The 22,053-nt window shown below is 43.0% G+C and overlaps 1 protein-coding gene across 1 annotated transcript in view; it reads right to left on the bottom strand.

The window, feature by feature from the left end:
* STEAP3 (STEAP3 metalloreductase) overlaps positions 1–9,130 on the bottom strand; it is a 48,092-nt gene extending 38,962 nt beyond the window's left edge. Inside the window, exon 1 of the mRNA XM_089520174.1 lies at positions 8,913–9,130. The gene's annotated coding sequence lies outside the window, so the exon portion shown is untranslated. The remainder of the gene's footprint in view (positions 1–8,912) is intronic.
* Positions 9,131–22,053: the final 12,923 nt, after the last annotated feature.

Raw genomic sequence — 22,053 nt, 5'->3', positions numbered from 1 at the left:
ATGAAACACTTGATCAAAAATCTCATAGATACACATTTCAGTCAAAATCCATTATGTGAAATCAAAAGAGTCTCCCAGCTGATTCACCATGATTATTCTGACATGATCCCTAAGCACAGAAGCCTTTAGTTTAGTAGTCAAAATACTCTATCAGATTTCCTCTTCTTAGAAGAAGAATACTAAATCTTTGTTCAATGAGCCTTCTCAGAACTCTGTTAGAATTTGTTAACTGAAAACACTAGTAGTAATACCAGTAGTAGAAGTGGTGATAATTTCTTAGTGTTTCAGTAAATATTGTCTTTCACTCTGTTCTCCCACTTCAGAACTTCACTGTCTAGTTCTGTGGCAAAAACAGACCAGGTCAGAAGACAGAGAATAAGGAGGAAGCCCCAACAAGTGTAGGTCACTTTCAGACTTTCAATAATCATCACTAGGCTGCTGATAACTTTCTGTGGGACTGATGCAGTGGTGGTGCAGTAGTTAAAGGCCAGTAGTGTAGCCACAACGTTGTGATTTCTATCCTGAGGGGCTCCAAGATTGGCTCAGCCTTCCATCTATTATTATTATTGAGTACCCAGGTTGTTGGGCTTACACATTGTAAACCACTTAGAGATTGCTTGGCTCAGTATGAAGCAGTATAGAAATGTAAATGCTATTGCTATTGCTGGGACCCATGGGTAGAAAATGAATAACCTTTGAGAATCAACATGATCCATTGGAGAGCTATTGTGTCCTACTTGATTTATGACTTGGGCTCAAGTCCCATCTCTGATTATTTGCAGCTTCAGAAAAGTCTCTTTTCTTCATTATCACCTTCTATCTGTCAAAGAAGAATAATGGGGACCTTTATGTCATAGGACTGTTGTAAAGATTTAAAACAAGAACAACAACAGGGAAATAGGGGTTTTTGCCATAAAACCTTCGTGTCAAAAGTAAGGCATTCCTATAAATCTGGGATGGGGAAAACCCCTAGCCTTCCAGGCTTCCCCTGGCCCTAGACATGTCTAATACTCACAGCTGATGAGTACTTTCATGTAATACTATTCCCATCTCTGCCATACACTCACACACACACACACACTATAGGCCTACCCAATTGTCAAGGCTTGCCTGATTTTATGGCATTTAAAGCTTCTGCTGGATGGAATCCAAGTAATATTAATGAACTGCTAGGATCCCAGATACCTCTTTGGTCAGGAAATACAGTATTGCTTGGGTAGCATGAGACATTTGTGGAAGCAGAGTACCATTGTGAGTATTATTCTATGGCCACCTTTCCCTATAAAATGCCCTACTCCTTTGCTTACTGTATATAAAGTGGTTGATGTTATCTTGCATGCCAGATACCCCTGCTCGTGATGGGTGATCAAGTAACTGATGCTTAATCAATCTTACTTTCTACCTGTCTGACATTCTTTTAAGTTGTACTGCTCTTGGAAACTTTCCCAGGGTCTACGCCAAAAAAATGACAGTAAACAAAAATAATTCATTCCCATTAATAAAGGTTGACATTTATTACTGGTGGCTCCTGCTGTCTTTTTGCTACAATCATGTGATCCCCCTGCATTCTGATGACAGGGAGATCCATAATTATTTTAGCTTACTAAATACGTACACATATTAGCAACTTCTGTGACAAGAGCAAAGCACTGGTGTACATATTTATAGAACTGGGACCACAAGACGAAATGTTTTGAAAAATTAGCATCACAGTGTTCTTTTCTGAAACTGTGTTTTGGAAGAGGCAATGTTTAGGACTCCATATGACAATCTATATGAAGCAAAATATCCAAATTGTACTAAACTATTTCTCATGAAGCCATGGAAGGATATTTTCATCTCTGTGTATAATGGATAAATTAGTCTACTTTGCAAATGAACGTTTATTCATCTATGAAGATGACTGGGTGTCTTTGGGCTAGTCTCTTGTTCTCAGGCTAACAGATCTCACAGCATTATTGAGAGAACAAAATGGGAAGAAAACCACAATACTGTATAAATATAGTCAACAAAAGTTAAAGATTTATTTTCATAAATACATGTGCAGCAGGCAAATAGGGAAGTTAGCAAAACTAGAGAAGGATATGGAGGCTGGGATTATGTGACTGATAAGGTTGTGTGGCAGGCAACTGTGCTTATTGGGAAAGGATACAAAGTTCTGTAGTATGTTAAGTCAAATGTGATATAGTGGAAATGTTACTTTTTTGGATTACAGCTCCCAGAATGCCCTACCCATCATGACTAGTGGCTAGCCTGTTGGGCTCAAATGCACACTCACCCATACAACTCACTGGGTACCCTGTCAGTGTTTCATCATAACCTACCTCATGGGGTCACTGTGGGGAGAAAAACACATGCCACCTAACTCCAATGAGATCTGCAAACTGGGTTCCTAGTGCTGCTCCAGAAAGTGATATAAGTTATCGTCTTATTTTTACACCTAGGGCTTACTGGTTACAATGGGAATATACTTGCTGAAAAGTTTGGTGATTATTTTTAGTTAAATTTGATGTAACATAAATAAAAATATCCCCTAAAACATACTTGAATAAAATAATGACCAAACTGCAACATAACAAATATAAAAATATGAACCTAATAGAACTATTAATTGATTGGTTGAGAGGCACAATTAATTAATGCAGAAATCACATGCTCCTTTTATTATGGAAAGGATGTATTTTATTGAAGATTATTTACAGATATAACCTGTAATTCTGCTGAGAGGCTCAGGATGCAGACCTTCCACATCTCACAACAACCATGTGAATTATGTTAGGCTAAGAGTTAATGAATGGCTCAAGGTCATCTATCAAGTTCCATGTTTGAGTGACTTAAAGACAGGCTGTATTTCAGAGGAAGGAACTGGCAAAACCACCTCTGAGTATTTCTTGCTTAAGAAAATCCTTTGAAATTCATGGTGTCACCATTAGTTGACAGGCAACTTGAAGGTACACACACGCACATTCCCGAAACTTTGTCTAGCACTTTAATCATTACACTACACTGGCTATTTATTTATTTTTATCTTTCCTTTTCACTAAAATAGCACTAAGACAGCTAGCAATAATAAAATATAGATAAGATAAAAAATTTAATGAAAACATTTTAAAAAATTCAAAACACAAGCAGTCAAGGAGAAAGTCCTCTACTGCCTTGCTGCCAAACACACTGAGCATTTCCAAACATTTTTCAAAGTCAGTCCCATAGAGAGTGCACTGCAGTAGTCTAATGATATGTGACAAAGGTGTGTATGTCACCACAGCCAGATCTTGACATATCCAGGAATGAGCCTTAGCTGTGCAAATGTACACCTGGTCATCCATGTCCAGGGCCGAATTTAGGAGCTTACCCAATCAGAGTCTTCAAAGGCTTGTGTAACCCCATCCAAATCCCTGCTTGGTCATGGAAATCCACTGGGTGACCTTGGGCAAGTCACACTCTGTCTCAGGCCAAGGCAACTCTCCTCTGAACAAACCTTGCCAAGAAAACCCTGTGATAGGTTCACTTTAGGACTGCCACAAATTGGAAACAATTTGTAAGCACATAACAACAACCTGTACAAGTCAACTCAACTGGACCTCTCAGCTAACATGCGTAAGATTGCACTACATGTCCCTCAATACACATCATTGTATTGTTTTGATTTTATAATGCTTTTTATCATTCCTAAATTTTATCACATACACATATCCACACATACAGTAAACGCATGCTCTTTTCTATTACTGAATTGTTGGTGCGATATTACTGTATCAGGTTGCTGTGATGGGCCTTCAAGTCTTTTCCAATGTATGGCAATCGTAAGGCAAACTTATCACAAGATCTTTTGTGGCTGAGAGTGTGTGACTCATATTACCCATTTATTTTTGTCGGTCTGCATGTTTGTTTCATCTGTTTTGGAAAGTGTATCTCTGTACACAGGATGATTCTCCCTTATCCAAAATGCTTTAGACCAGAAGTGTTTTGGATTTTGGAATGTTTTGGATTTTGGAATACCTGTATTTGCATATACCTACATAATGAGATATTTTGCAGAAAGGACCCAAATGTATAAGGTGTATGTTTCATATACAGTGAACCCTTGTTATACGCTGGGGTTTGGTTTCAAGATCCCCCATGGATAACAAAATCTGTGGATGCTCAAGTTCCATTAAATATAGCAAAATAGTGTCCCTTATAAAAATTTGAAAATCAAGGTTTGATATTTGAAATTTATACTTTTTTGGAACATTTTCAAACTGTGGATATTTGACTCCATGAATAAAAATCCATGTATAAGAAGGGCCAACTGTATATTCAACTACAAGTGCTTCCAAGGGCTGATTATACACTTTATACATATAGTCTGAAGATAATATTATACAATGTTTAATAATTTTGTGCATGAAACAAGATTTGCATCCACTGAACCATCAGAAAGTTATGTCATTATCTTAGCCATGTATGAGAAACATGTTTGGGTTTTTTTTTTAGTATTTTGTATTGCGGGATAAGGGAGACTCAACCTATAGTATTTTTGGAGTTGATTACAACGCTATTTGGCCATTTTCCTCTGTGGCTTAATTTATCTTTTCTATACTGCCTAATGCAAAATTTGCAAAGATAGCGCACACTGCCTCATTGAGATTGTTTAATTTAGGAAGTCTGGTTTGATTAAAAACTTGTTTAGAGGCATGCTGTGAAATGCTTTGGGGACTTTTGATCTAGATTATTTTCATTTGCTCCTATATGTTCATTTTGTTTGAGAAATATTCAAGGGCATTCTTGGATGAAGTATTAAACAATCGGACATTTACACTGTCCATTTTCCTGCTAGAAGGGTTTCCAATTTAATCATTGTATTGTAATGTTCCTCCACCATATTTTTGGTGTAAATATTTACTGCTCAGAAAATGGCATATTCTAAATGTTGTCAGCTAGAATTAACAACATAACCAGGCTTAGCATAAGTAAGTCCTAGAAAGAGAAGCTTGAGGAATGTTGATACTATATATGTTATATCTCCTCCCTGAGCATCTTGGCTTTCAGTTCTTTTCAGCATGTGGGATATTTCAATGCACTTACTGTATTTAGAAAGCAATTTAAAGGATCACATTCCTACCATAATTGTGCGTTCCTTGCCCAGAACAAAAAGTGAGGAAGTGAGGACACTGTAACACAAATAGAAACCTTAGCAGATGCATTCATTAACTTTCTATAACCTAACAGCTTGCTGTACTGTGATTCTGATGTTATTTGCCCTTGCATATTGGGAGTCCAGCAATGAATATTGGAAGTTGTTTCTTCTTCAAGGGCCAGTCTTGCCTTTTCCTGTCATTTCTGGGATATGTTGAAATCTTGAACATTACGTGACTGACAAGGACTTGAACCACACTGTAGCAGCTTGGCATCTCCCCAAACTGGTACCTTCCAGGTATTTGGGCTTCAACTCTCATGATCCCTTTTACCACTAGCTTTGTCAGCTGGGGCTGATAGGAACTTCAATTCCCATTTGAGAGAAAATTGCTAAAGCAACACAATTCACTGGCTATTTCCTATGCAAAAACACCAGTGAATAGGTACCATATATTTTGCTTAGTGTGTGGGTTTTCTTTACCCATTCATGTATTTTCATAGTTTACATTCTATAAGGAAATAGCTCTCTTCTTCTTTATCCCACAGGCAGAACCTCCAAGTTCTCTTGTCTTTGTCTTCCCCTCCAGGACAGGAAAAGTTTGGGAAGAAGAGGAGGGGTGGATCAGGGCCTCCATGTCTCACACCCTCTTTGAGCAACTCTCATGCTCCTCCCGGGGATCCTACCCCACAGTTTGAAAACCAGTGCTTTAACTTATCCTTCCTTTAGCATTTTGTGTAATAACCAAAGCAACTCAACACACTGTGGTTGTGCTCCAGTCAATCATTGGCTGGGATGAAGGGCAATCTTCTTTGTAAAAAATGGCACAGGTATATGGCTAACTCAGATAAACAAGAGAATGTAATTGGATTCTGGAAGACTAGGGTCTCAACCAACTATGGAAACCCACATGCTCTGCACCTAACAAGAATGCAATGGCAAACACCTACTGAATAAAACTTGCCAAGCAAATCCTATGATAGGGTCACCATTAGTCAGAGCCCCCTTAAGACACTGAACAGCAACAACAATACATTACGGTAATGTTTAATAAGTAGAGACCTACTGTATTTCCAGGTCACTTCTGGAAAATTAAGAAGTGTAATGAACAGATGACAGAGGTGAGCACAATAAGTTAATAGTCAAAACAACAAAGAAGTTTGTAGTACCACTAATTTAGCATGATTTAAATCTTTTAAAAGTGTCCTTCATTATGCAATTTAAACACTAGTTCACAAAAGCTTGTGCCACAATAAATGCACTAGGCTTGGATCCTGAGTTGTGTCTGTAGATGGGTCTTTGATCCATTGGAGGCTCCTGTAGACAGAAGGCAGCTGAAAGACCATTTTCACCTTTACTCCCTCCAAGTCCTTTTGTCACCTCTAAAGCTGCCCTAGAGTTTCCCCAGAACAGGGTTGTTGTTTTTTTTTTGAGGGGGATTGTTGAAGCTAGAGAGGAAACTGGCAAACCTGACTTCTTCTCACATCTGCTAGAAGGATAATCTTGTGAATTTCAGGATCCAATCCTTAATTTCTGTAATACCACAAGACTCTGGATATGCTTTATTGTAATTTAATTTTTCGCTAGGTTCATTCTGAGAAACTGACCATATACAGAACTTCAGACCTTTTTGCACTGGCTCGAATAATATGGAACACCCTCCAACCCATTCTTCTATTACACCAGTCATCTCCACCCCAGTGTCTTCTTCTTGTATGATGGAAAATAACTCCCACTACATGCAGTCGGCATAAATTTAATGGGACTTCTTAGCACACACATTTAAAACGGGTTTGGGAATCAGAAATGTGTCTTATTTTCAGCCAGAGGTAAATTTTACAGTTCAGACAGTCATTGTGACAGTTTCTATAGCTGGGCCCACAGAAGGAGTCAAAAAATACACGCACCTGTTTCCACCCATATCAACAAACCAGCTCTAGTGGTGCCACCTTCGCTGGGATCAAGTCTTTTGTAAAATGAATAAACAGGCTGTAATTGGGCATTTCTCAAAGTTACCCCAAAGATTTTGCACCACACAACACAGCTCCTAACAACACGCCTCCTTTGGATCAAACACCATTCTGCAAGCACAACTCAGGATCCAAGCCAAATGCACTTATTATGCCATAGAATCCAAGCCTCAGCTACACGATTTGAAGTCCTGCAGCTAAGCAGCTACACTCAAAGGGAACAGGGAAGGCAGGAGGTGACGCCACTGTCCTACTTATCAAAAAGTCCCATTTAGGGCCAGTACCAAGCTGATTCCATTACCATACATCCCTACATAGGCCTTTCACAATCCTAACTGGCCCCGAGTCAACAGCAGTTTAGTTCCCTTTACTTTAGTGGTGCACTGATTCTCCAACTTTGGTCTTCCCGATGTTTTGGATTTGAGCTCCCAGAACTCCTGAATGTTGGTCAAGCTGGCTAGGGCTTCTGGGACTTGATGTCCAAAACACCTGGAGGAGTGAAGTTTGGGGACCATTGTGTTAAGTGAACAAGGAGAGATTTATGCCTTGCTACACTGACAGTGATGGCCACAGTAGAAGAGTGGGCCTGTGCAGGTAGCTCTTCTGGAGTGAATTCCTAGGGGTTGAGGGGTGGCAGTGGGCTCAAGAGGATGGAAGAAAAATCCAACTCACAACAAGGCAACCACCCTACAGGCACACCTAAGGGAAGAATGCAACTTTAAACCAAGTTTTTGCAAGGGGGCACACAAGTGAGTGCCACATGTGACAAGTGTGCTGACACAAAAGTCGTATGGAGTTCCACGAGTTTACCACATAGGAGTCCCAAGGGTTTCACAGTGGGAATGACCAAAGCCAGGCAGCTCCTGCTTTCCTTATGGGACCAAAGCACATTTACCTCCATGCGCTCTGGAAAGAGGCATATTCCCCACCGGCTTTGGCCCCATGCTCCCTCGGTCTGTGAATGTCTCATGGGGCAGGACTAGGGTGACCGGGCATCCTCCTTTCCCAGGGCATGCCCTCCATTTCAAACATCTGTCCAGGAGGACTTCCAAAAGTGTCCTCCCTTCTGAGCTCCACTAAGGAGCATATACTGGCCTTTCTAGGAGCGTTTTGAGCTTGCATTGGGCCACTAACATCCACATTGGAGACATAACCCGGTTTGGCACCGCTTTAACACTTTTCTGGTTCAATGGTATGGAATTCTGGGAGTTGGAATTTGTTGTGGGCCCAGAGCGGACCCCTGGACCCACAACAGTTTCCAACTCCCAGAATTCCATAGCCTTGAGCCAGAAAAGAGTTAAAGCGGTGCCAAACCGGGTTATGTCTCCAGTGTGGATGCAGCCAGTTGAGGCCTCTTTTAAGGAAAATGGAGGCAAACCCTCCTTTCCCTTTGGTTTTTGCAACAAGAAGGAAGAAGGAAGGAAGGAAGGACTGGCTGCCTCTTCCTTTCCCGCAATGGAAGGCGACCAGGTAGGTCCTCCTCAGCCCAAAGGAGGACAAGGCGCTGCCCAATGGAGGACGGCCCAGGAGAAAGCAAAAAAGGGAGGATGCCACCAAGGAAGAAGAAGACAAGCTCAGAGCCCTCATAACAGACATTTCAACCCGGGCTGAAAACGGGGGGCCTTCGGGGACTAAAGGGGGCCATGGAGGACGGGTCCTGGAAAAGGAGGACTGGCCCTGGCCTGCCCCCTCCCCTCCCCCATTTCCCTCAGCACGGGGGGCGGGGGCAGCAGCAGCAGCAGCCAGGGCAGCCAGGCCTCCTCCTCCTCCTCCTCCTCCTCTTCCCCTTCCTTGGCCATCATCGCTCGGGTCTCTCTACTACTCACCGCTTACTCGGCAGGGCCAGAGGAGGAAGGCGAAGGGGGCTTGGGCTGCTGGGATGGAGCAGAGAGAGAGCCTCGCCGCCTGGGAGACCAGCACCACCAGCAGCAGCAGCAGCAGCAGCTCCACCTCTTCTTTTCTCCTCCTCTTTCTCTTCTTCTTCCTCTTCCCGCCCTGCTTTCTCTTTCCCTCGCTTTATGCAGACCAGCCCTCCTTCCTTCCTTCTTTCTCAGGGCCAGGCGGTTGGGGCTTCGGGAGCCCCGGCCAGAGGTGCCCTCAGGGAGGTGCCAGCAGCACTGGGTGGCCCCCTAAGCCAGTGGGCACCAGGCCTCCTCCTCCTCCTCCTCCTTTTCTATGGCCAACAGTTCAGCCTTCTCTTCAGGAGGGATCCCCAATGCCCTCCACTTTGAGCATGCCATGCAAGCATGACTTTATATTGATAGGAGTGTCGCTTTTATTGGATCTATTTATCTATTTATAGATTTATTGCGTCGAAGGGGTGCGGTGGCTTAGTGGCTGAGATGCCCATTCAGATGATGGGTTGGAGGCCCAAGTGTGCCATGAGGAGGCAAGCTCCCCTCACTAGACCCAGCTTCTGCCAACCTAGCAGTTCAAAAGCATGCAAATGCAAGGAGACAAATACCGTGTTTCCCCCAAAATAAGACACTTAGGTTTATTTAGGTTTATTTTTCCTCAAGAAGACACACTATGGCTTATTTTGGGATGGCTTATTTTTATCAAGTATGGTACAACAATCTACATTTATTCAAATATAGTTAAGTTGCCTTCTTCTGGAACATCGTCATAACTCTCCAAACCCAGAATTCCATCCTGAATTTCTTGCAACTCCATTTCCTTTAGAACCATTTCCCCCAATCTTTCCGCTCCCTTCCGTTCCACACTGGGCTTATCACTAGGTCTTATTTTCGGGGTATGGCGTATATTGCGCAAATGCTTAGAAATCCTGCTATGGCTTATTTTATGGATATGTCTTATTTTCAGGGAAACATGGTCGGTGCCACTTTGGTGGGAAGCCAACAGTGTTCAGTGCAGTCATGCTGGCCACATGACCACCAGAGCAGTCCTCAGACAACGCTGGCTCTTCAGCTTAGTAATGGAGATGACCCCTGCCCCCTACAGTTAGTTATGACTAGACAGTCATGTCAAGGGACTACCTTTATCTTTTTAAATTGGATCACGTCCTCCATTTTTCTCAAGCACCTTGTGGTGCCTTGCCCTCCTTTGCACTTAGGACATCTGTTCACCCTGGGGGTTGACAACCTTTCATTTGTTGTTGTTTGTGTGCCTTCAAACCCTCTCCAACTTATAGCGATCAGTGGCATCACTAGGGTTGGTGCCACCCAGTGCGGTAACTCATGGTGGCACCTCCCCCCCATAGACCTCCTCCCATTTCACACCAGACAGACTCCTTAGTAGTGCTTTTTTGCACTAATGAAATTCATTTGTCATATTTCTCATATATTACTGAATGTAATGGTAGTCATTGTGATGTAAAACAACTGGCAAAATTAAAAGTATACCTTCAAATTATGATATCATACCCACAGCCTAAATGCAATTACATATACACGGTGAAGATTTGGTTAATATGTGTTGATTTTAAAGCAAATTTTAGAAGAACTTAACAATTTAAAAATTTCAATTTAAAAAAAAATAAAATTTTGAAATTTGATGGTTGAATCTGTGGGTAGTGAGGGCCAACTGTACCTTTCTTGGGCCAACCAAAATGCACATTATACATGTGGCAAGCTTTTGAAGCTCCACTGACTGGCTTCTTAATAATAATAATAATAAAAATATTATTTATATCCTGCCTTTCCAATATTTTGATCAAGGCGGCTTACAATACAGATAAAAGCATATCGATAAAAAGTTAAAAACAGCATTAAAAAAGAACAACAATCAAGTAGAAGTACAAGGGCAGGTCAGGTACACAATCCAGGGTCGTTGATAGAGGGGCAAAGAATAAAGTGATTATGGTGGAAAGGCTTGCAGAAATAAATATGTTTTCAAGTTCTTTTTGAAAAGAACTAAGGACGCGGTGGAACGGAGCTCAACAGGGAGATTGTTCCAAAGTTTGAGGGCAGCGATAGAAAAAGCCCTCTGTGAGGTCCTCACATGGTGTGTCTTAGGGACCTCCAACAGTTTCATCCCTGTTGTTCTGAGTGTGTGGGGCGGATTGTATGGGGAGAGGCGGTCCTCCAAGTACCCTGGGCCCAAGCCATTTAGGGCTTTATAGGTCAAAACCAACACCTTGTATTGAGCCCGGAAGCGAATAGGCAGCCAATGAAGATCTTTCAAAATAGGTGTTATATGGTCAGGCCTGGAGCTACCAGCGACCAATCTTGCTGCCATATTCTGCACCAACTGTAGCTTCTGGGTTTGGTACAAGGGTTGCCCCATGTAGAGCGTGTTGCAGAAATCCAGTCGAGAGGTTACCAGAGCATGTACAACAGTTTCAAGGTCCCTATGGTCCAGGTAGGGACGCAGCTGGCATATCAGTCAGAGCTGATAACAAGCACTCCTGACCGTCGCATCCACCTGAGATGACAACTGGAGTGACAAGTCAAGGAGCACTCCGAAGCTACGCACCGAGTCCTTCAAAGGGAGCGTGACCCCATTCAGGACTGGGTGACAGATCTCACCACCCGGAACCCAGGAACCTATTGCCAGTACTTCTGTTTTCCCTGGATTCACACTGAGTTTGTTTTCCCTCATCCAGCCCATTACCGACTCCAAGCAGGCATTTAGAGAAGAGATGCCATCCCTAGTTACTGCATCAGTCGGAGACACAGAGAAGCATATTTGGGTGTCATCGGCGTACTGATAACACTGTGCCCCGTGTCTCTGGATGATCTCTCCCAGCGGTTTCATGTAAATGTTAAATAGCATGGGGGACAGAATGGCTCCTTGAGGGACCCCAGATGTAAGGGCCCTCTTATCGGAGCACACGTCCCCCAGCTGCACCATCTGGAATCTACCCGAGAAGTAGGAACGTAACCACTGGAGCGCAGTGCCCCCGATTCCCAACTCTCTCAGGCGTTCCAGAAGGATACCATGGTCAATGGTATCGAAAGCCGCTGAGATGTCCAAAAGCACAAACAGGGACACGCTTCCCCTGTCCATGCCCAGACGGAGATCATCAACTAAGGCGACCATGGCAGTCTCAACTCCATAGCCCGCCCGGAAGCCGGTTTGAAATGGGTCCAGAAAATCCGTGTCATCCAAGATCGATTGAAGCTGGAAGGCGACCGCTCTCTCGATCACCTTCCCCAAAAAAGGCAGCAGCGATATAGGACGGTAGTTGTTGTGAATCAGGGGGTCTAAGGAGGGTTTTTTAGCAGGGGTTTAACCACTGCTAATTTTAATTTGGATGGAAACTGTCCCTCTCTTAGATCAGGCAAAGGTTTTAAAAATTGTACAGGAGAAAGGTATTGCATTTTGGCTGGCCCAATAAAGGTATCATTTTTCAGTGGATTTGGGGTGATACTGTACTTTGCTATATGGCCAACACAGCTACCCTGGATATGTTCAGAGGAGGTTTACAATTGCCTTCCCCTGAGGTTGAGAGAGTGTGACTTGCCCAAGGTCACCCAGTGGGTTTTATAGCCAAGCTGAGAATCAAACCCTAATCTCCAGAGTCATAGTCCAGTACTCAAACTGCTACACCACACTGGCTCTCACCACTGCCACCCAAACAGAAATGGGATGTGATGTTTGCCTGTGTGCCTTTAAGATGCGAAAGAGTGGCAGGAGAAAGGAGAGGCCTCGAGTTTTTTAAAAAAATTAATTTAAAACATGAAATTATTGTTTATTTAATTATTTTTTAAAAAATTCTGAGAACATTACATCTTACCAAATTTTCATTTTAACCACATGAAACGATGTGCATGTAAATATATTTAAACTGTGCACATGGTATTGTAATTTAAAGATATAACGTTAATTTTTGTTAGTTGTTTATGTCACAACTATTACCATTACATTCAGTGATATATGCGAATTACAATTTATGAGTACCATTAGTACAAAAGACATTACTAAGGATTGTGTATGGTATGGTATGGGAGGAAGTCAATCGGGGGCTGGCACCATCAGTTACCACACTGGCTAGCACCAGCCCTAGTGATGCCACTGGGGGAGAGCCTTTTGTAATCAATTTATCATAGCAGCCCAGTATTTCCAGGTTTTCCAAATAGCAACAAGGGGGAGCAGTCGAAATTCATGACAATGCCAGATTGACAATTAAGGTAGGTTTGTGTTCCCTTGAGGCTGAAAGCATGTGCTGGCCTACACCTAACAATATAGTGTGGTTATAGGACCACATGTGACCTCAAAATTATTTTTGCAAGCCTCAACCCCTCCAGACCATTTACACTGATGTTTCTAAATTTAAAAAAGGTAATTTGCATTTCCTGGTAATCTCCAGGATCAGCAATTCACCTTTTAAATATGCTGCAATACAGCTCTGCACTATTTGACATCAAAATCTATAAGTTTTTCAAAGCCAGCTACTTCACAGCAAGGGAGCAATGGGGAAAACCACCTCCAAGTATTCCTTGCCTAAGAAAATCCTATGAAATCCATGGGGCCACTGTAAATTGACAGCCAACGCAAGGCACACTCACATATACAGTGGATCTTCACGATCTGCAGGGGATCCATTTTGCTCCCCCCCCCCACAGATACCAAAATCCATGGATCCATGGATGTCTTTAATAGTGGTGCGGCCATGTCGCCAATAGGGAGAATGGGACTGGAGTCCCTTCTCCCTCCCCTCCCTCCCTCCCTCCCTCCCTCCCTCCCTCCCTCTCCCCCCTCCCTCTCCCCCCTCCAAGGCTTTTGCCCCAACTTGGCTTTAGGGGTGGAATCTGGTGCCCAGTCAGCTGGGGCTGGGGCTTGCGTCTCGGAGCCCTGTCCCCAGGCCCAGCACCTGGGATGGAGCTCTGGCCTCTGAGACCGAAGCCCCAGCCCTGCTGCTGGCTCCCTCTGGCCAACAGGGCTTCGAAGCAAAGCACTGGCCCTGAAGCCCTGTGGCCCTGTAGGGATGGTGAACCTATGGCACTCATGCCAGAGATGGTACGCAGTGCCATTTTCCCTGGCACACAGCAGGGGGAGGAGGAGGAAGAGGCACGTGCCTGTTCCTCCTCCTTTCCGTATAAGTAAATCTGGGACCATGCAAGGAGATCCAGGAGGCTCACCATGGGGCAGCGTGAGTACACATAGGTGGGAAGCAATTAATCAAGAGTGGAATCTACATAACCCTTCAAGTGGCAGGTGTAATTGGGAGCACAATATTTTATATTTGCAAGACAAACCAAATACAAGCACACCTCCCTCTGTGAGTGATACTCTGTTGTCCAGAGACATGTGAATTAATTGTCCACTATTGCCATTTCCCCTTCCCATTCTTCCATCCTGGAAAGTCCTCTCAAACCCTGAATTCTGCCCTGGAATATGTTTTTCATTATAAATATGCTTGCAACTCTCACTTTGGTCTTTTTTGAGATCAGACAGACTCTCTGTCCATATCTTGTTTGACTCCTCAGCATTGCTGGTCATGTCACGATCCTCAGGCAGCTTGCTGAGCCACTCCCACTTCATGTTGTCCTCCCCCCAATTGGAGCTCCGCATCTGGAATTGGGACAGTACCACCCTCTGCAACTCCTTAAATCACTGTCTGCTACCACCAATCATTTTGTTTGTACTTGAATGTATGTATGAGTGAGTGTTTTTGCGTGAATGATTATTCTCTTTGATTTGTAAATAAAATTATTTTGGTCCTTGGACTCTGGAATTCTGTTTCTCAGAACCGGTATACACAAGCTTGGTCCTCGCTTTGAGTTGCCTGAGTCCTCTTAGCTGCTTTTGCGTGAGCTAATAAAATTCCTCTGTTGAATATTAATTGTGGGTGCCCAGGACCCTTGCATTTTGGGTAACAGATTGCAACCATGGCAACTGAACTGGATGCTATAATTTTGTAGTGTGAGAGGTACCCAGATTTGTATACAAATATTGCAGCCAAGATAGGAGTACTGGCATCCCAAGGTAATAGACAAACAAGCTTGAAGAAATTGATAAATTGCCACAAAGAATGAATTTTATTCCACTCTTCAAGTACAGTCCTAGGTTCAGGTGAGGTCAGCATATGCATCAAAATGAGCTTTTGGAATGGATTGCCTTTTCAAACTGGAGGTGAGAGATCACATTTTGAATGCTTTTCTGTAGCTAAAAAAATCTCCCTGCAGGTAGAAAGCTACCACTGCAGGGATCAAATTAGGACAAAACTTTTCTCTTTGATTAACTAGCTTTCCAACGACCTGCAGGGTTTTTTTTTAAATGCACTTTTTCCAAATGCATTCTCTATTTGGTGCAGTGACGATGCCCAAAACTGATAGCATTTTGGAGGCAGAAGAAGAGGAGAAAGGGGCATTCACTACCACAGAGCTGATTATATGTGAAATCCAGTTTGAAGAAACCCACGGAGATGAAATAATAACAGACAGGATATTCTACCATCAGCATGCTGGGACAAGATAGCACCAGTTTCTTCTCTGAGACAGGAGTCCGACTCAGACTTTAATTTCCTATTAGCAAGCACATTTTACAGCTACAAGAAATGGGGCCTTTTCTCATGGAGGGTGTGGATTTTTTTGGCGTAGCTTCTCTGCATGCTATCAATAGGCAGCCACTTACAGCCCTGGAAGTGCCAAAGGGTGTAAAAAAAGATAATAGAATTTACCCTGGCTCAACAGGGAGAAAGCTGATGTACTGAAAACAGTGTCACTCACTTGGCCCCTTGCAGCTCTGTTCCATTAGTCCCCAAATATATGCTGGGGTTGCCAGCAGAAGGCAGTGAAACCCAATGTTCTACTTCAGCAAAGAAGATTGTATTTAACTCCTACTGTGAACAAAGGAAAATCTTATGAATATAATCAGGCAGCTGGTGAAGACAAGTTCTGATTACAAACAATCGGCAGGGCTGGTTTGAAACAAGAAAATTAGAGAGTTTATACCATAATCCAACAAGTTTTTAACTCAAGGTGCAGTCACCACTTATAATTGAGGGATTCTGGGATAGAATCGCAGCATGTGTGGTTGTTGAAATTGTTGTACCTCAGAGAAGTTGCTACTGGAATGAACTGAATAGTTAAGGTCTCAAGCACTAATGGGTGCTGATTGTGTGAGGCTGTGTGTGAAGTTGATTGAGGTCTTTCTCCAGGAATTTTGGTGGAGGAAGGAGGACAGTTTAAATCACTCTGAAACATCTGCAAAACTTAAAGGTGTTTAAATATGTTGCTTGTGTCACTTTATCGTTTTAGCAAGCCTGAATGAAATATTCAGAAATAAGGGATGCAATGGTTTAGTGGTTAAGATGCCAGCTCTGATGATCAAAAGATCAGAAGGTTGGCAGTTCGAGGCCCAGGTGCTGCATGATGGGGTGAATTCCTATCACTAGTCCCAGCTTCTGCCAACCTAGCAGTTTGAAAGCATGCAAATGCAAGTAAGTAGCTAGGTATGTTCGACGCAGTCATGCTGGCCACGGCATTCATGTCAAGGGACTACTTTTACATTTTTATGTAACTGTTTTTTGGTCATTATGGTGTCTGATTTAGTAGCTGTAATATCAGAAGCCAGGGACAATTTATATTTCTTATTGAGAAAAATTGATTAGAATATTATCTTGCATGTGCTTCTTAGATCTCTTACTGAATGGAAGAGCTTTTAAAAGCAAAACTTGCAAATTAGGGAAATATTCCATAGCAGAATGGAGAAGTGATTAAGGGGGTAGAATCAAAGACATAGCCATGTGTGTGGATGCAATGCCAGAGGAACGCTGCCCTGGGGTGGAGCTGGGGAATGTGTCATGTAGACACTACAGCCTGACTCTACCCCCCAGCCAGCCTTTCAGGCCAGTCTATACAGGGCCTAAGGTCCGAAACATGTTGCATAAGTAATCAATTGCTCTAACTACCCTGGCTCAATACTAGGGAATTCTGAGAACTGTAGTCTTGTGACACATTTAGCCTTCTCTGTCAGAGAGTTCTGGTGACACAATAAACTACAGTTCCCAGGATTCCTTAACACTGAGCCAGGGCAGTTAAAGCAGTCACAGTCTGGATTATTTCTGCAGTGTGTTTTGGACCTATCTGTGAGAAAGAAGTTATAGCATAAGCTTTCGTAGACTTGTATGACATTGGAGGTAGACCAAGGCCCCATACAGACAGGCCAAAATAAAGCTGCTTCGGGTCACTTTGGAGGTATGCTGTTTAAATGACTGTTTTCAGTACAGCAAGTAGTATAGCATTGTTGGGATGTTTGCTTCAGTGTGGCACTACATCCAACGTTGCTAGCAATAGGCCTTTGCATTTGTTCCACAAGTATTTTCAGACTGGTCTCCTTCTCTACCAAACTCTTCTTTGTTTCCACTGGTCTCCACCTGAATCACCTGAAGGCTGGCCCAGTACCATCAGGGGCTAGCCTGAAGAATGAGGCTCCTTCCTCCCCAACTGTCATCTTTTGGCCTCTGAGGGAGAGAGAAGGCTGGCCCAGTACCATCAGGGGCTAGCCTGAAGAATGAGGCTCCTCCCTCCCTAACTGTCATCTTTCGGCCTCTGAGGGAGAGAGAAGGCTGGCCCAGTACCATCAGGGGCTAGCCTGAAGAAAGAGGCTCCTCCTTCCCTAACTGTCATCTTTCGGCCTCTGAGGGAGAGAGTAGGCTGGCCCAGTTCCATCAGGGGCTAGCCTGAAGAAGAAGAGCCCTCCCTCCGGTCCATCTGCCTTGGTCCAGACCTCAGAGGGAGAGAAGAATGCTGGACCTGATTCCCTCCCTCCCTCACCATTCCCTTCTCCTTTTGTGTCGTGTCTTTTAGATTGTAAGCCTGGGGCAGGGAACTGTCTGTTATCCCCTCTATTGTAAACCGCTCGGATTCCCAGTGATTGGGCGGTATATAAATAAAACCTATTATTATTATTATCTTTTCTTACATGACAGGACTGTGGAACTACTAGTGTATGTGCCTGTGGCTAGTAGCATGTAATTCAGTCCTTATCCTAAATTAACTGAGGCCCATTCCGCACGGGCCAAAAGTACATGCACGGCACGTACTAGGGTTAGAAAGGGGTGTCCTTTCCGGATGCCCCCATCTCTAGTACGTGCCGAGCACGTACAAAATGGTAGCGCCCATTCTACATGGGTGCCGCCATCTTGACATAGCGGACGCTTAGCGTCCGCATGTCACGGCGCTGTAATGATGCCGGAAGTGAGGCATTGGCACCTTGTGGCGTCATTACCATGCTGCAAAAAGAAGCCACTTCTTGCGGCTACTTTTTGCTGCGCAGAGGAGTCACGCGGTTTGGCCACTGAGGTTCCTCCGTGCAGCAAATGAGGGCGCTTTTCAGACCGCCCTTTTGGGTAGTCTGGAAAGCGCCAGACATCGTATTTTCTCTGCATCTGAATACTAAATATAACAGAGCATGGCAGAGCATAAAACTCTGCTAGTGCACATACATGGTGGTCTGAGAGGATGATGACTGGATGGCAGAAAGGCAAAGTTCTCTTGGCACATTTCCCTTCCCCCAATCAGTGGCCTTTTGAGTTTGTATCTTGGACATTCGTTGCAAAGCTGGGGAAAAATCACTTGTCAAGGAGGTACTGGATATCTCCTTGTACAATTTCTTGGGGGGTGGGACACTGAAGCCCTAGTTATGAAAATTTTGGAATAACAATGACGACGATGATGACCAAAGTTGAACTCAAAGGGGCTTACAATTTAAATTAATAGAAGTACAAACATACAAAAGTTAACATTAAAATAGAATTAAACTGTTACGTATTAAAACAGATTACTCATTAAAAGAATAAAATACAGTTTAAAAAGATAAAAGTGTTTAAAAATAGTACAGTTAAAACAGTACAGTATCCCCTGCCTTTTTAAAGACTTTCTGTTTTAAAACCCTGTCTGTATTAAAATATCGTAACCTGCCGATGGAAGGACAACAAGGAGGGGGCCATTCTGGTTTCCATGGGAAGGGAGTTCCAGAGTCTAGGGGCAACCACCATGAAGGCCCTCTCTTGTGTACTCACCAACTGGATCCCTATTCTCCAATCTGCCTTCTGAGTCTGAACAGGGGCACCTCTATCTTGTCAATTTGTTTTCCCTCATCCAATTCCATTACTGATTGGATGAGGACTAGAACAGCCTCTTTGGTTGAGGTGGAAAGCAGTAGTAGAGTTAGGTATCATCGGCATATTGATGGCACCACACCCCAAAACTCTCAGTGACCTCTTCTAGCAGTTTCATGTGTATGTTGAATGATATACAGAACTCTGAGGGACCACACAGCCCAATGGCCAGAGGATTGAACAGGAGTTCCCAAGTGCCACCTTCTGGGTTGAATAATAATAATAATAATAATAATAGGATTTATTTATATGCCGCCCAATCACTGGGAATCAGGTGGCTTACAACAGAGGCGATAATACAAGGCAATAACAATAGGCATGAATTAAAAAACAAATGTAACATGGGAATGCGTTAAACAATAACAATAAAATAAAATAGTAATTAACAATAGCAGTAAATAACAAAAATACATAGCAATTATAGCAAGAAATAACACATAGTAATTATAGCAACAATAAAATTAACAAAGCAAAACAAATAACAATTAATAGAGCAAAACAAGTAAAAAGAAAATAATCCCCATTCTCAACCCCCCCATCCCAAATCCTTAAAAAACAATATAAACTATACGGAGGTAAAAATGAAAAGAAAAAAAAAAAAGGGGGGGGGAGACAAGACTCCTCCTTAGGTCCAGGAGCTGAGGCATGGATGGAGCCCAGGTGGGAGGAAGGCAAGCAAACAGCCTCTCAGCCCAGCAATTCACTGGCAGATGGTGGAGAGGAGGAAAGGAGGGCCGCTCCTCCTCCTTAATACTGTATTATCAATGACAGTATTAAAGTTGGAGTGGATCTGAGTGACTTTACCTGTAAAGGGCCATGAAGAATTTGCATGGCCCTTTATAGGTAAAGTCACTCAGATTCCTGGGGGCTGTGAACAGGGGGCTGCTGAGCACCCTTCCAGAGTTACTATATCATTAGAGACCACTCTATGATTCTGCCAGAGAGGCATGCTTTTTAAACAAGTCTGAACAGCAAGACTACCTTTCTTTAAAAAAAAAAATGAAACAAACCAATACAGTCAGTTTATTTCAGTAACTGCAGCATCATTATTTCCTGTGGTTAGAACTGCAGGTAAGTTCAGTTTGGATGCACACTACAGTATATACAAATTTAAATGGTGAGAGCAATATATCTTTAGTTGTCATGTTCTGTTTGTATGTCTGGAGATTTGGTACAGGGCCTGTTCGACGGCAGCCAATGATCAGAGGATGATGCCCCTTGGGAGGTTTTGTTTTTTGTTTTGGCTTGCCATCCTAGAATAGCTTTCCCATCTTGGGAGGAATCCAGGCATTGAGCCAGACAGGCTGGGGACAAGGGATGAAGGGCAATATGCTTGCTGGCTGGCAAGCTCATAGTGTGGCATGGTGCCCTGAGGACAAAGCCTGGACAATGGCTGCTTCTAGCTCAGTTTGCTGAAACAGCATCAAGTTTATGCAGCAGAGTGATTATTTTATCACTTATACTATTGTCCTAGGTATATTTCCTCCTCTTAAAGTATTCACTTTTTAGGAGGGGTGTTTCTGCCCCCTCTTTCTTACTTTTATTCCCTTTTGGGGTCTTGCACTCTTTTTTGTAATACCAGTGCAACCCCCCCCCCCCCAATGCACAGGAACAAGAGAGCGAGCACACAATAGCCTGAGCTGGTGCATAGCTGCAGATGCACCACTGTGCTCCTACACAGAACCATTCTTACTCCCTCGCTTCAGCCTGACACAGATTAGCCTGCAGCCATGCCACAAGGGGCAATTATCTTGTCAGATCTCTCAAGCTTTGAGGGAGTCAGGCATAGCAGCTATGAGAATGAAGGGGAACCACATGTGATTTGGGAATCAAAAATGGCAGTTCAACAGAATATCACCCTTCCTTCTTTTAAGATCCTTTTCAGGCTCTTTTAAGGGGTTAGGGGCTGTGCAGCCTGATAGATCCTCATTTATTGGGATGAAAAAACTGTTTCAGAGTCTCTGGATCCTTTCATAAAAGGTGAGACATGGACTGCCTATCTTTCCAAATGGTATTACCTTGATCTGAAATAAACAGATCTGGTTTTTTTTTTAAATTTCCTTTTGCTGAATATAGTACACCTGTCTTTGCACAACCTGGATGCTTTTCTGCTAATCATGGTAATTAAAGCTCATTTATCCCATTTCAATACAAGGATGTGATATTCCCAGATGGGAAATCAGATGACTCCATAATGGTAACATTGATAATTAGTTCCTAATTCCTATTTCCTCAACACTTCAAACCAGATTTCAGTCACTAAACTGAATACAGACCAAAAGTTAGTCTCCCCCAGCATCTCAACTTACGCTTAGCAGTGCCTCCCCTTCAACATGTACGGGGTATGATTTGGGATGGCCCACAGCTCATTGTGGATGTGGGGCCTCTAAATTTTTATTTACGATTGTGATTTGGAGTCATCACTCATTAGTATCTGCTGCATGAAAATGATTGTTGATTGTAGATATTATTTATTTTGAAAGTCTCTGGATTGTGGAAATAAATGACATCAGGTAGGTCTAAGCTTAGGTTTGGGTGCAATTGTGTATACATTTTAGGTCCATATTCATTTCTGTGAGCTCTGTTTTGAAGTTTCATGTAAATAAAGAACTGACAACTAATAACCAACTCAAGCATGCTGCTGCTGCTACTGATATCATGAACTGAACACTGAGGTCATAATGATGCTTAAGTTGGTTATTAGTTTCTAGTTCCTTATTTGCATGAATCTTCAAACCTTATCTGAAAATTTGTCTTGTGTGAAATATCTGGGAGATACAAACATAGGTGAGATTATATGAGTAGAGGAAGAGGAGGATCAAGCAAGTTAAAAGATGAATGGCCCAATGATATTGGGAGGTTTGAGCTTAAATACATATTACATGCCAATACATGTAACTGAACTGAATCTTGTTGTTTTCCCCCATCTCATTTATGCA

Source organism: Sceloporus occidentalis, unplaced genomic scaffold (assembly GCF_023333645.1).
Source record: "Sceloporus occidentalis isolate IW3139 unplaced genomic scaffold, rSceOcc1.0.p SCAF_4, whole genome shotgun sequence".
Lineage (NCBI taxonomy): Eukaryota > Metazoa > Chordata > Lepidosauria > Squamata > Phrynosomatidae > Sceloporus > Sceloporus occidentalis.
Note: the sequence above shows the minus strand (reverse complement) of the source record. Positions and strands in the feature narration are given on the sequence as shown.